Source organism: Euprymna scolopes, chromosome 9 (assembly GCF_053919585.1).
Source record: "Euprymna scolopes isolate OS-2025 chromosome 9, ASM5391958v1, whole genome shotgun sequence".
Classification (NCBI taxonomy): Eukaryota; Metazoa; Mollusca; class Cephalopoda; order Sepiida; family Sepiolidae; genus Euprymna; species Euprymna scolopes.
This window is the reverse complement of record NC_136490.1, coordinates 109,853,020-109,869,837: the sequence shown is the minus strand read 5'-3', so window position 1 is coordinate 109,869,837 and position 16,818 is coordinate 109,853,020.

Genomic DNA, 16,818 nt, shown 5'->3' with positions numbered 1-16,818 from the left:
TATTATAATACGCATACACTAATAGATACATCATCGCCGTATATCATCTCCAATATAATAAAATGACTGTGTAAATATACCTGTGGTTCAAAGTATGGAAAGTTTGCTACAGCAAATGTAACATTTTAATCCAATACATTTGTCCAATTAGTCACTATCTTATGTACCCTTCGACCACAATTTTACACAAGTTGTGATAATATAATAATGCATTACATCAGACTAGTCTTAATTTTTAGGTATATCACCGCTTACTTTGTCACCGGATACCATTCTACATGTTCCAGAAATACTATGCTTACACCGATCATAACTGGCTCATATATACATAGAGTTCACATAATCTTCCCTGTATCCGTTTATAAATAATATCGTACCCTCCATCAAATTCCGTCCATTCTTATTGGGTGAGCTTGGAAAATTTTCATATTCCGAAATATAGATTCTCGCTTCGTAAGTGAATACTTAGTAAGATTACAACAAGCCGTTGTTAATAGACATATTTTGGGACAATGGAGTCTTCATTATTACATAAAAAATGAGTTCTAATAAAATTAAAGACACTGCGTGTAAATTGGTTATGTTTGAAAACTACGCATTAATATTGACCATTTTAGCTCCCAAATACTTTCGGCTTTTACATTTAGATTTTCTTAATTTCATAAAGTAAAATAACGCTGCCATCTTCAGCGACATCACCTTCGTGAAAACAACAACAGCACTGATTTCTTTTAGCATAAGCACACTCCTTGACCACTAGTGATGTTTTATATTTACGCATTGTATATTTATTTATACATTGTGGCGTTTAGCTCCTGAATATTTCTGACATGTATATTAAGATGTTACCTAAAAACTTAAAATAAACAAACACTGACGTCTTCATCGACGACGACAACAACGACGACGTTGTGTGTTTTTTTTTGTTGTATTTTAGATGAATATAGAAATGTATTGAACGATATAAAACACACTTATCTTTGCCTATTAAATTCAAGAGGTTAGCTCCAGAATATTTGTGTTTTTATCATGCCGAAAGATAAATACGGACAAAATAAAACAAACTTATTTTTTGCCAATAATTATATTCACGCTACATATTTTTTTTTCCGGAGAGAAATCATTAGAAAATATACTCGGTTATTTCGTTTTACTTGAAAACGACACATTCCATATATATGTATATATATATATATATATATATATATATATATATATATATATATATATATATATATATATATATATATGAAATAAAATGGAGGTGGAAGGACCTGGATACTCAACGTTTCGCCCGATTTATGCGGGCTTCTTCAAGAGGGATGGTCATTGAAGAAGCCCGCATAAATCGGGCGAAACGTTGAGTATCCAGGTCCTTCCACCTCCATTTTATTTCATATCGTCGGATTTAATCCAGCTCAACAATCATATATATATATATATATATACATATATATATATATATATATATATATATATATATATATATATATAAGTATTGCCCATTTTAGCTCCGAAATATTTGTGGCCTTTACATTCAGATTTTTCCTAATGAGATAAAAAAAAACTACGGCGCCGTCTTCAGCAATGACAACGCCTTCGTGAAAACATCAACATAACTGATTTATGTTAGCATAAAAACACACTGCCTGCCAACTGGTGATGTTTTAAAATTACACATTACAGACGTATGTATGCATTGAGGAGTTTAACTCACAAATATTTGTGACTTTTATATTAAGACTCGCCTGGTTGCCTCCTGTTTATTTGTCTAATTCTTTTCTTACCTCATACAGTTCTATTTATTTCCTGGTACTCGCTTCGAAGATGTCTCCCGTTATGTTATATGTTATTACTGAACATCTAACTTCTATAACAGGCGAGTTATTTTTATAATTACACATAGTGTTAATTATTCAATAATGAGTTTTACATCACTATCGAATAACGTTTCTGTCCTTGTCATATTCGTATTTCATTTGACTTCGGTTGTTTGTCAGTAATGTACGTAATGTTATAATGCTAATGGCGGTGTACGTTTTTATGTTCTGTAGCAGCGAATCTTTCATTACGTCGCCTTACTACACAGGTGACTCCTTTCGACACAATCTCATTGAAATCTCAATACCTGTGTTCGCATCTATGTCAGATAGTGTATTTGAATGGATTTATGATATTTACTTGCATGTGAAACATCTTGCGCTTGGCCGACGTATATTTTTAGAATTATATAACATGCAGCTTCAGATAGATTAAACGGTGTGCCTATATTCTGTTTATTTGTTTTTTTTAAAGTTCGTATTTACCTTCTCTAGGACTGTATATGTACGTGTTACAATGTCCTAGGTGGATTAACATTGGATGTGGTTCCGTTACTTTGAAAATGTGAGAGGTTACGGCACTAACTTTTACGATTTAATCCGTCCATATTTTAAGAAAGTTATCTTGGCTGACCCTACATATTTTTGTATGTTTTAAAAGACTACATATGTTGATTATACAGTTTATAAAAACAGTACTTTTTTTAAATAAGTATCGATATATCTTATGGTAGCGTGGTATATTGAAGGTTTTACTTTTATAGGTTCACTTAAAGTATGCTTAGATAATTTAAATTTCTCTAAATAATAAGTTGTTTTTTTTAGTTTTAGATTAATTCTTTTAGTGGTCTAGCATAGCCCAGTTTGGTATATGTGAACAATTATGTTTCTATTTTAGTTTCCATGAATGCTCCATTATCTTTCCCCGTGAATTTACTTGATGAATCCATGGTGTATTATTTATATGTATGTGCATTATAATCTGAACTTATCGGTTTTCTGTGATTTTCTTTATCATACTGTTACCTTTTTTTCTTACTTGTTATGTTCATCAGGTTGTTTCCTTCCTGACATTCTCTTGTGATATTAACTTTATTTATTTCAGCACAGGGAACTATTATCCTGCAATTATATTGTGCTATTATTATCAATAAATAACTACTAACATTTTACGTGGCTTTTAGTTTATAATAATAATAATAATTTTCGCCTTTTATATTAAATATAAAACTGTAGTGTTTCCAATCCTACTTTAATCACTTTTTTCCTGGGGGAGTTTAAAATGTTTGCTGTAATATATTTGTTCTGTAGTTTTGCAGTCTGCATTAGATCATTTTACAATAGGAATAAATTTATAATAATAATAAATAAATAATAATATATAATTACCTGCTAATATTTAGTTCTGTTTAAGTAAATAATTAGAAAAGTTAGTATAAGTAAATAATAATAAAGTAGATTTGATGAACGTAACAAGCTGGAAATAAGATATCAATATAGTAAAGATAATCACAAATCACAAGACATACATATAAAATATACACCAATACAGTCATGAATTGGATTCACAGCGAAGGGGGAAGTTAATCTATTTTCGGAAAGCATAGAAGAACTCATGAAGAGTAAAATAGAACCAAAATGAATAACACAATCTAGTCGCTTAACTAAACAGGAAAACTGACAGAATTTAGGAAACACCTAAAAATATTGAAGGGAGTAGAAAAATGTAAATCATCAAAACAGCTCTTAAATAGAACTATAAGAAATAACACATTCAAAATACAAAGTACGGTCCTGGTTAGAGTACAACTGTTCATATGTGTAGAGAAAACAGATCCAGTCTTGTTAAGCATGCAAAAATGAACGTTGACAGTGTTCTTACTATATAGTAAATTTATACCGTGAAACTTGTTATCGTAATCTACCAAATTTTTCATAGAAACGTAAACACTTCCAATATAAATCCACATAATAGGTGGTAACACAAAAACATGCAGTAATATGTATCGACCATAAGGTAATGATGAATAAGCAACTAGAAAATTCCTATGATGTTGCATAGAATGCAATTCCGATAATATCTTGAGGTCAAGCGCAAAGCGTTTCGCGTGCAAATGTATTTTATAAACACATACGAGGTGAAATGGAAGTTTTCTTACAAATATAAGAGTATGAATTTCGAATAGTACTTACTACTCTTATTCTTTATGTCCTTGCGTCGAAAGAACTCATGTATATATATATATATATACATATACATATATATATACATATATATATATATATATATATATATATACATACATATATACGATGAAAATGTTGCTAATATAGTCGACTTTTATCTTAGATAAGAGTCAAATTTGCCTATGTATTATAATATGATTATTTATTTAACAGAAGACTCAACGGGTACTTTTATTTCAATTATATAACATGACAAATAGTGATGTCTTTTCACAAATACATGCAAATTCTTATATTGAGTGTTATTTATTTTTTGTAGTCACTGATATCATAATTGTCTTGATACAAAACTGCAAATAAAAACATGATCTAATAATATGTCATCTTTTAAAATATATAGTGTAATTACACCAACAAGTTACAATATAACTTCGCGAACATCAAATTCAAATTAGTAAAGCCATGCTGTTAAACATATTTGAGAACAAAATATCACCACTTTCTATCACGATGTATTTTATTGGCCAGTAAATAAGAACAAGTTTTTCATGTCGATGAATGAAGATAATAAAATTTTGGTTATTGTAAAACCATGCTGCATATATTTTCTCTTCATAATCAAATCAGAAATACAAGTTGAGAAACAGGTACAAAAAAACATTTTTCCCAAACAACACAAAAAGGGAGATTATGATTTTTACCCAAAACAATGTTTGGGGGAAAATATTCTCACAGTGCCTGAGATTTTGGCTGGCAGGCAAGAATATATAAAGTATCTACATTGTTCCAACAAAAAATGCTTTGCAGATCTGTTAGCAGAGATGCCAGAACACTGACTGTTGCATATTGGCCATTAAAATATAAATAAAAAAAGAAAATTTAAACAAAACTCAAGCGCAAGAATACGAATAATAAAAGAAAACAAACTTCGCGACCCGGAACAGAAGAGATAATGAAAAGTTTGTATGAAAAAAAAATGAATAAAAAAAAATAAAACGATAGACGTCAGTGATAAAATGACGCGCCTACGAGGTTGTACTGCGGTTTTTTTTGTTGTTGTTAAGGGCCAGAGAAAGCGGACTGCGTTGGCTGGCGATAAATTGGCCTCTACCTGGCGTGTGTCATGGCAACGGGTTCGTTTAAGTAGACGCACATGTTCCGTGTGTAACGCGATGATTGTGTATGTTTTGTCTTTTTAGATAGCGCAGGAGAGGAGAAAAGAATAACAATGGCGTTCACTTTGCAGCTGTAAAAAGCAATATAAAACGGTTTGGCCAGTGGAAAAAATAACTGTTTTCAAAAGGAAGACATGATGAATTTGGAATATAGTATTTTGTCATCTGTTCACTATATGGCTCTGTGATAACATTGGGCTTCTAAAAAAGGCATCACTATATGCTATAAGAAAATATATTTACCCAGAAATATACGTATCCTAAAATTCAGTCCGGCTTTGCTCGGGCTCAAGGTACTGCTTATAAGTTGCCCTACAGGTGAATAGACTTTATTTAAGATTTCAACTATTTAGACCGAATTTTTTCTGAGTAACTTCGGAGAGACCGCGAAGGTAATTTTTTTATAAATTGGACGCTAATTTTGACCCCCGAACATTAATTATTTTTTTCTCAAATCAAAATATAAAGTTTTACCCATGCCCATATTACCTACATCTAAATTTTCAATTTTTCAGACCCAGAATTGACGGTGAAATTTCGTAGAATCGCCAAAGGTTATCTCTTTTAAGTTTGACATTTCGGCATCGTAATTTTCGGACCCAAAACTGATTAAAATGCTTGCCGCCTGTCTGAATACTCGTTATGTATAAATTTTAAATGATTAGATCCAAAACTCCGTGAGTAGTTTTCTAGATACCGCAAGGGTCAAATCTGTTGAACTTTGACCTCTCGGAAACTTATCATTTTCGACCCAAACCGATTAAAAAGCTTACCCTATTTCTGAATACAGTTTATGTAAAATTTCAAATGTTTAGCCACGATATTTTCTGAGTAAATTGATAAAGACCGCAGAGGTCAAGGTTTTTTTTACACTTTGACCCCTATTATTAACCCTTAAAATTTATTGTTTTTGACTAAACTCAAGTTATTAACTTAGATCCATGTCCAAGGAACCTATATTAAAATTACAATTGTTTATGACACAAATTGGCACAGGAGTTTATTAGAGTTCTCAAAGGTCAAATCGCTGAACTTTGACCATTTAACAACCGAGTTTCTGGCCGAGATTATTTTTTTTTAAATCCCAAATCTCAGCACCCTGTATATCAAAGTTCAAGTATGTAGACTGAAAATTGACAGAGGCATTGCGTGGGGAAACGTACACACATAGACAGGCAGACAGTTAGACACACAACCACCCACACAGCCACATTAACTTTTATAGATATATAGATATATGCATATATATGCATATATATGAATATATATATATGCATATATATGCACACACATATATATATGCATACACTGTAATACACACGCATCCATATATATATATATATATATATATATATATATATATATATATATATATATTCACTAGCACTGCTACCCGGCGTTGCCCGGGTGCTTTGAGGTGTATGCTGAACAAAAAAAACGGTCAATTTTTTAAACTTCGGCGCCTATTATGATCCCTTAACATTTATTGTTTGATGCTCAAATAAAATTATAAAGTTAGAATCATGTCCAATGAACCTGTTTCTAAACATTCAAGTGTTTAGACCCCAACTTGTCGGAGGAGTTTGGTAGAGATCTCAAAGGTAAATCGTGTAACATTGACCCCTTAACAGACAAATTTCTGGCCGAAACCTGATCATATACATTTTCCCAAATCTCCCTACCCTGTATATCTAATTTCGAGTATGTAGACTAAAAATTGACAGAGTTATTGCGTAGGTTAATGTACACAGACTGACAGACACGGTCACTTATATATATATATATATATATGATTCGTTTTTTTTTGAAAAAGAATTCCAGCAGAGTGCTCAATTAAAAGGAAAATCCAAATTTTAAGAGCGTACTTATATTTTGTGTACAGAAAGTTGTTAGTTGAGACAGATCATTGGTACCGTCGGTTTTAAACCGACGGTATCAATGATCTGTCTCAACTAACAACTTTCTGTACACAATATATATATATACATATATATATATATATATATATATATATATATTACAGTATGTAAAAACGAAATTTATGTTAACATAATAAATAAGAACGTTCTTCTGTAGAACAATATACAGCTTGTCTTGTCTATAGCTACGAATGCACGGTACAGTTTTATCTTTAGCTTATATTAGACGATCATTTTCCTATGTAACTTCATAAATGATACTCCACCTCTTTCGCCGCTTATATCATTATATTATCTTAATTGTCGCCCAGGTTTAATGATCGTTTACCGATGCATCCATTCCGTCCATGCATAGCAGATGTGTAACTAAATTTTCGCGAAAGTATCAGATCGATTTAATTTGTACATGCTTTGCGTGAAATTATGTGAAGGAAAATATGTTCCACATGTAGGCATTTAAAACCTAGCAGTTAATATAATATAGCAAATATACATGGAAATAGATAAGCATATTAGTACACCTAATTATACAACAGTTCGAAGTTATAGGTGCATAAAGTTGTTAGCATAAACACATAACACTCTTACTCTGGCACTTTTTATTCTGCAATGCTTTTAATGTCTTATTTTTTTGAATCTGCAATTATATATCAGAATATATTACACTTCCAGTAGTTTCGTGAACTCGGGTCAGAATCGATGTATATTTACTGTTTTGAGTGAAACAATTTTCTGTTGTTCCCATCCATATTTCCCCTTCAAAAGTGTGATATGTTGATGTCTCTTATGTGTTGCAATAAAAAAGAAGAAAGACAAACATGCAAGGATGTTTTCAATACGATTTTGTTCGGACCCGTACGAAACTGCTAAGTAATTTATTTCAATAGATTTTTTCAAGAGATATTTACAGAAAACTTCATTTAAAAAAAAAATATATTTTCATGGATATACATTTTATTTATTCGGATCCGACATTAAAATAGTACGTCTTCTTCCAAATGTAAATTCAATAATTTTGTTTTCTACATTCGCTTTTTTCTTACTCCTTTCAATTATTCTCCACCTTGTTTTCATTTCTTTCTATGGCAAGTCTCAAAATTAAAGAAAAATTAATGATGGAAATCAATATATAAAGAATTAAAAATAGGTTAAAGATAAAATCAAGCAGATTAGAGAAATCCTAGACAGAATCAAAATCATCATGCAATGAATATATTAAAAAAAATACTATGTTAATGACATTTCCGAGTACTGCGACATCATAGTGGGCATAGCAGTTAAAACAGCCATTACTTTACAAAACTTTTTTCAATGTAATATTCATGATTTATTTTCTTTCCTATAGCCACATTGTATTTCTAAAGTCTATCTGTTCTTTTAGAATATTTTACATTTATACATTAAATCAAACTAGAATCATTCAGGAAACTTTATAATGTTTAACCACATTACCAAAAAAAAATGTGTCCTGCCGACAAAATACAGTTGTTTACAAGTCGAATATCTATACCCTTTCGCAACACTCTTACCGCATTCCTCATCACATGAGTATGTTTATTCTTTTTCATAGTTTTTTTCAGCTTTATCACTGTTTCTCTTTAATATAAACAAATAGTCTAAATAAAGTATTATAACAGAGTTATAACATGATTCTGGTTTTACAATTATTGAAATTTATGTTTCCATAGAATAACATACTTCTATTTACAGATTAAGGAAGGGTTAACTCGTTAAACAATTGATATAAAAGAAAAAATACATAAGGAATTAAAGCATAGAAATAACAGAAATTGTATGCCTTAATACATAATCATTTTTTCATTCTAATTTGTTAGTTATTCGAAATTAATACTGGCATATAAAGCCATGTTGGTGTTGATTTTTCTCATGTCTTTTTTAAAGAACTCATTTTATATTAAATATATAAACAATACTAATATAACTATTTCGAATAAATCAAAACCTATCTAAACTAACTTTATGGTAGAGGGTAATAATATTGAAGTATTGTCAGTTATATAATACAAAAATAACAGGATTAAAAGTTAATATAAACAAAATTGAATAACGTTTTTATTTATTTTTATAAATTTGGTCTCGCAACAGGTATGTTAACCCTGCAAGAAATGATACCTAAATTCATAGAAGGTGCGTCAAAGTCCGATGCAAACTAACAAAAGCTAAGTATAACAACCCATGTTCACTAGAAGTAGTATAAGGTTCCTTTTAAGACTAATAAAAAAGTATATAATTTGAATCGTAATATTCAGTTCCATCGTTTTCAAAGTATACTCATTGATAAAGTTTTAAATCACAACTTACTTGATTGTACACAGTTTTAATATTCAAAGAACGTTGCAATTATACGAGACGAGAAACGGAACTAGAGACATAATTGCATAGGAATATAAAGACACTGAAATTCTATCCTGTCAAGCGACGTAAATATAGCCTTGAGTTTCTAAACTATCTACGTGAACAGAAAGCCGAAGGAGATTTTTAAACATCCTTTGAATAAGAAGAAAAAGTCAACTATTCGATCATATATTTTTCATGCCAATATTTGTTTATCTTTTAAGTTGAACGAAAGCGTTTTATTATCATATCTGGTTGTAGTTCCTTGTTCGTAAGATATCTATTTGAATTCTAACTTTGCTAGATAAATAGTACAAGTAAGAGGCTGTAATAATCGTTAAGAACGATTTAAAAAGATTACGTACGTATTTCTTATTACAGTTTATTTTTTGTTTGGTAATTTCTAAGCTACACTTTTTCGAGAATCAAGTAAGATTTTTTTAGATCACTGAAGAGTGTAAAGGTTATAATTCAACAACTTATGCCTTTTTATAAATATGTCAGTAATGAAAACATTTTTAACTTAAGGATTTTTTTACTAAAAACAGGTAAAACTTTTTTTAGAACCAATCTACAAAACCATCAGTATATGTAATCCAGTTTAAGTTACATAAAAATACATATCTATGGGATCTGTATAATTATCTAAATATTCCGCAGTGAATCTACAAAAAGAAACTAATGATTTTGAAAATATGACGAGACTAATTATGTTTTTCTGTTAATAATTTTTGGAAATCTATAGCAAAAAAAACCTCTGTTGGAAAATAATTACTAATACAATTTAAATAATATCTTTAATGTATATAAATATCTACATTGTAGGTGTGTAAAAAACGCCTAACAAAAGAGAGAAAATGATACGTTTAGGAATTTAATGTGCTAACAAATTATTTATCCCATTTTAATACATTTTCACAAAAAATACACAGGTATGAACAGATAGAATTGGCTCCCGCATCAAAATAACATTACATTAAAAAAGTACTTTCAAAAATATTTTTAATTTCTTGTTAATAAGCTGATTGTAAAAAAATATAAACGCTTCAGAAATTGTGTCACTGAAAGAAATTGAATTTTCTGCGATAATATAATGTATTGCTTTGCAAAAATATGATTATATAAGTAAGGTTTTTATTATATCTATATTAATGCAACGCTACTTCTTATTGAGCAATATTTTTAATAACATCAGAGTTATATTAGGTACACATCTAGAAAACCATAACCATTCAATCGTGGTATATATATATATATATATATATATATATATGTATGTATGTGTGTGCGTGTGTGTGTATGTGGGTGTGCGTGTTTGTGTGTGTGCGTGTTTGTGTGTGTGCTTGTGTGTGTGTGTTTGTGTGTGTGTACTCCAACGAATTAACTACTTGCACTTATGTATATAAGAGAACAAAATATTTTTAGCTATTGAAGTATTTTCATTCTTTTGCAAGCCTATAGAAACTATATTAAACTTTCGCTTTCCCCACAATACTAACTAAATACGTACATTTTTTGATCTAACATCAAATTACTGTGTCATTATAGTTTGACAATAGCAAAAACTTATTAGTGTACATAAAAAAGTAATGAACCAAATTGTGGGCAACGATAAATAAATTAATAAAATAAAATTCTGTTGAAAATTATAAATAATTAATGGGTCTTTTCTTATTTCAATGTTGTGTATCGAAATATAAGATAGCGCTAGAATTGTTTGCGCTCAGGAAATGGCATATTTTTTCTGTGCAATGCAGATGCTCATAGCAAATAATAGTCGGAATAAAACATATGCATCAGGTAATATTAACGCCCAATTTAATTTAGCAATTATAACCAAAGATAAAGCAAAGATTTAACGACCTAACACCCAAGCACACAAGTTATGCAGAATGAATTTAACTATATAGCTATATACACCTATACTTTTCAATAAAAACTTTTCGATCCTTTTGAATCCAAATCAGTATTTATTAGCATACACTCGGTATGGCCCTTTCAAAACATATATATATATATATATATATATATATATATATATATATATATATATATATATATATATATATATATATATATATATAAAGGCCGCTGTTTTAATTAAAAAACACATGCATATATATATATATATATATATATATATATATATATATATATATATATATATATATATATAAAGGCCGCTCAGTGGAGACGGTTGAAAACTACGTATAAATATTATGTTTTAATTATGTTTCAGTGAGAATTAATATCTTATTTATTATTATACCAATGTTCTATTGATTATTATGAAATATGTAGTAATGATTCAAAAAATTATAAAACATATGACTTGGGCGTTATCCGCCAAACTCGAAAATCAGATTCGTCGCTCAGACCTGTAATGTTTAGTTTAGAATTATTCTTCCAAATCAACTGTTTTATTACTATTTTTCCCCTTATTAGCTATTTCTGTCGGCTGGAAACAAATCAGATTACCTGCTACAAGTTTAAATACAGTATATATCGAATTGAATTTCTGAAGACCAAATATTTATAAAGATGTTTGGTAGAGATTTTCGACACACACACTGACAAAGTCACATAACGATATATATATATATATATATATATATATATATATATATATATATATGTGTGTGTGTGTGTGTGTCTGTCTGTGTGTGTGTGTATATATATAATGTACACACACCTATATATATATATATGATACATATTATATTATAGGTGCGTATACATACAGACTAATAGGCAGTTAACCTGATATATATATATATATATATATATATATATATATATATATATATATATATATATATATATATATATATTGAGACAAGTGGTGTCAATAGGACGGAATATTTCTGGAGCAGTATTTTCTTTTTTGTATTCTCTGATCTCTGAATAATTTTTTTGCTTTTTCCTCAAAATTATTTAGGTTGGATTCATAAGTTGCTTTAACGAGCGCTTTCGATAGGTATCATTCTCAAGAATGTTACGTTGAAAAAGTATGTGTTTAACTATATGTATACATATTTTTCACGGTCACCTTGTGATTATTACGAGTTACGTGATCGGACAATTGTTTTCACATATTATATACATATTTAAAAAGTACTACCTTAGGCACCTCAAATTATTTAGACTCTACTTTTAATTAACAGTATTTTTTAAACAAACACATAACCACACACACACACATATATATATATATATATATATATATATATATATACATATGCATATATCTATACATACATGCATATATATATATATATATATATATATATATATATATACTGTGTGTGCCAAATCAAGACTTCAAAACAAGGTGTTGATGGCAACAAAAAGTGTATTTCATTTTACGTTACAATTGTTTTAATATCTAGTTCGACAATTTCAAGAATTATATCGTCTTGATTATTATATAAGTCTTGATTTTGCACACATTGAACATTAATGCTCAAGTATTAAATGTGATAATTGTGTAGATTAATCGTTAAGTCAACTATTTTTGGCTTAAAACCTATTGGTATATTAAAATTTACTGAATTACACGAACTCAGTATATTACATATAATGCTATATATATATATATATATATATATATATATATATATATATATATATATATATATATATATATGCACATACATATTCATAACTAATAACGATCATCCTTTGCTGAGTCGTGCCTTTGACGATCAGGTGATTCCACCTTATAAAAAAGAGTATGCAGGTAAATACACACACACGCGCACACACGCATACCCCCCACATATATATATATATATATATATATATATATATATATATATATATATATATATATATATATATATATATATATATATATATATATATATATAACACTCAAGCTGATACCAGTACAAAACCCATTGTAAGAAGAATAACTCGGTATATTTTTAATAGAGAATATGGACGTACGTGCTGACGAATATAAATTACTTTACAACTCTTGCGGTAAACGTGTTGTCTTATCTTATTTTTCGAAATACAAAGCTTGCGCTGAATGACAAGCATCCAGTGTGAACACGTGCGAACGTTGTTCTTTTCAAATGCCAATATTCATCCGTGTCAAAATGTTTCTAGGTATAGTAACTCAGCTTGTTTCTTTCTTTCAGGAAGATTTTTCCGTTCTTTCTTTTTACAAAAATATTGTTTTTACTATCTCTCGCTGATTCGTCTTTTAGTCGCCTTCATCAAATATTTGTATATTTGTGAAACATAAATCAATGCTTATATCCTGTAGCACATTACTAGCTATGCTGTCTATATAAAAATGTTTAAAGATGTATCTGGCGATATATATATATATCATATCATTGGAAATTTGTGAAAACAATAGACTGCTACATGCGATTAAAAAAAAATACAATCATGGGCATCATCCTTTCTGTAGTATCAGTTTCATTCCAAATCACATATGTTTACGCGAGTACAAATATATATTAATATACGTCAACTGTATACCCCCACACACCCGCCCACACATACACACACACACACACACATATATATATATATATCTATATATATATATATATATATATATATATATGTGTGTGTGTGTGTGTGTGTGTGTGTATGTGTGTGTGGTTGCGTGTTCGTGTTTGTGTTATATAACTTACATTAAATTTGCACAGGTATTGCTGTTAAATATTATTCCCTACACTGTAGACATATTTTTGGCTGTGGATTAACAACAAGGAATATTTATATGAATGTGTTGTTATCGATCCCTAATTAAAAATGATTTAATTAAAACGCTAATTAATTACCAGCAATCAAGCAAAACGTAAACTGATATAGTGATGTCAATGTTAGAAACAGCATGTGTAGGTAACTAATTGATTCAAAATTTAATAAATGTTTCATTCGTTTTTTTTTGGATCTAAAGCTAATCGATGTTGGACTAGGTTCATTATAGCAAATAAGACATGTAACTCGGGTCAAGTTTTTGATTGTCTTTAACTATTAAGCATATTTATAGTTGCGTTGTCATAAAACACTAGTGGCTTAAAATAATAAAATAAATATTTATATAAATCTATCATATCTATAAAAGCCTTTTATATTTTCCTCTAGCTGTGTAAATATCTATCACTATATTTATCTATCTATATATATATGTATATATATATATATATATATATATATGTATATATATATGTGTGTATATATGTATATATATCTAATGATGTTTAGTGAGCTAATTATATATATATATATATATTTGTTCGTGTGTTTATATCAATACATATATTTGTTACTGTGTTAATATATATATATATATATATATATATATACATTTGTTCGTGTGTTTATATATATATATATACATATATTTGTTCGTGTGTTTATATATATATATATATATATATATAGTAAGATATATATGTATATATTTGTTCGTGTGTTTATATATATATATATATATATATATATATATATATACATATATTTAGTAAGATGATTGATAATTTATGATTAAAATTAAAAATTTAAACCGGTTTCATAAGGAGGAACACAGCAATTTCAATTACATTAGTGACTTTACTATTACATTAAAATGCACTCTGCTCTGTAGAGTGGTTTTATAATTCCCTTTATATATATATATATATATATATATATATATATATATATATATATATATATATACATATATATATAAATATATATATATATATATATATGTCGTCTTAGATATTGAATTATTAAATTAGCGATCTGGTTTAGGTGTGTTCCTTGGATTATGCTAAAAGCTGCTTTGTCTTTTCTCGGTTTATGCTGACATGTTCAGTAAGGTTTTATGTAACGTGGGGCCATCTTCTTTTTATCTGCATATATACCGTGTGACGAAGTACACTCGCCTCTTCGTTTCGATCTGTGTGTTAAAACTAAAACATGTTACGTGTTTATTGATTGATTTCCATTTTTGTCAACCGTCAGTATTGATTAGAATACGAATTTTCTTTGAAGGAAGCAAGGTGTTTTTTTTATTTGATTCATAATTTACTATCAAAGGTTAGTAATTGAATGGTTAGAAAGCTTACAGGAATAACATTAACAAGCGGGACCTGCGGAAATTCCACATTTTTCATATGTAATATATTGTTGCTGGGCATGGTGTGAGCGTTCTGTTCAGCATGAAAGAAGGCACACTCATATTATTCTAGTTTTTTATTACTAAAATAATAAGTTCGATATATTTCCTGGGCTGATTATTTCATTACAAACACACCTGTCAATTAACTCACATTTTATCATTTTTCATAATTATTGAATATGTCACTATGTTCGACAATAATTTTTCATAATTTCAACCCACATTATCACCCATCCTTTTACTAAAATATTAAATTTTATATATGGCATCGGCTGATTATTTTATAAAAAATCACAATTATCAATTAACTCACATTTCATCATTTTTTCATAATTCTTGGATATGGTACTAATTTTGACAATAACTTTCCATCATTTAAACCCACCATATCGCACAGCTTATAAAAATAATTACTTTGGTATATTGTGTAGGCTGATTATTTCATTGCAAACACACACATCAATCAGCTCACATGTCATCATTTTTCGTAATTCTTGGACCTGTTACAAATTTAGACAATATTTGTTATAATTTAAACAAACGTTGTCCCCCAACCTTACTAAAATAATAACTTTGATACATTTGCTGGGATGATTATTTCATTACAAACACACTAATAAATTAACTTCCATTTAATCATTTTTCATAATACTTGGGTATGCACTTAATTTCGACAATCATTTTTCATAATTTATACCCCAATTATCGCTCCCTCCGTAATAAAATAATAACTTTGAACTATTGGTTGGGCTTATTATTTTATTACAAACGCACTAATGCATGAAATAAAATTGAGTAATTTTTCATAATTCTTGGATATGTTACTTATTTCGACAATCATTTTTCATAATTTTAACCCACATTTTCGCCCTGTCCTCTTTACTAAATAATAACTTTGATATATTGTCTAGGCTGATTATTTCCTTACAAACACACCAATCAATTAACTAAAATTTCATCATGTTTTCGTAATTCTTGGATATTTTATTAATTTCGACAATATTTTTTCATAATTTAAGCCCTGCTTGTCTCCTTCCTATTTTACTTATTAATAACTTCAATATATTGTCTAGGCTGATTATTTTATTATAAACACACATATAAATTAAATCACAATTCGTCATTTCTCGTAATTATTGGATATGTTACTAATTTCGACGAATTTTTTTATAATTTAAACCATCCTTGTAACCCTCTCTTACTAAAAAATACATTAATATATTGCCTGG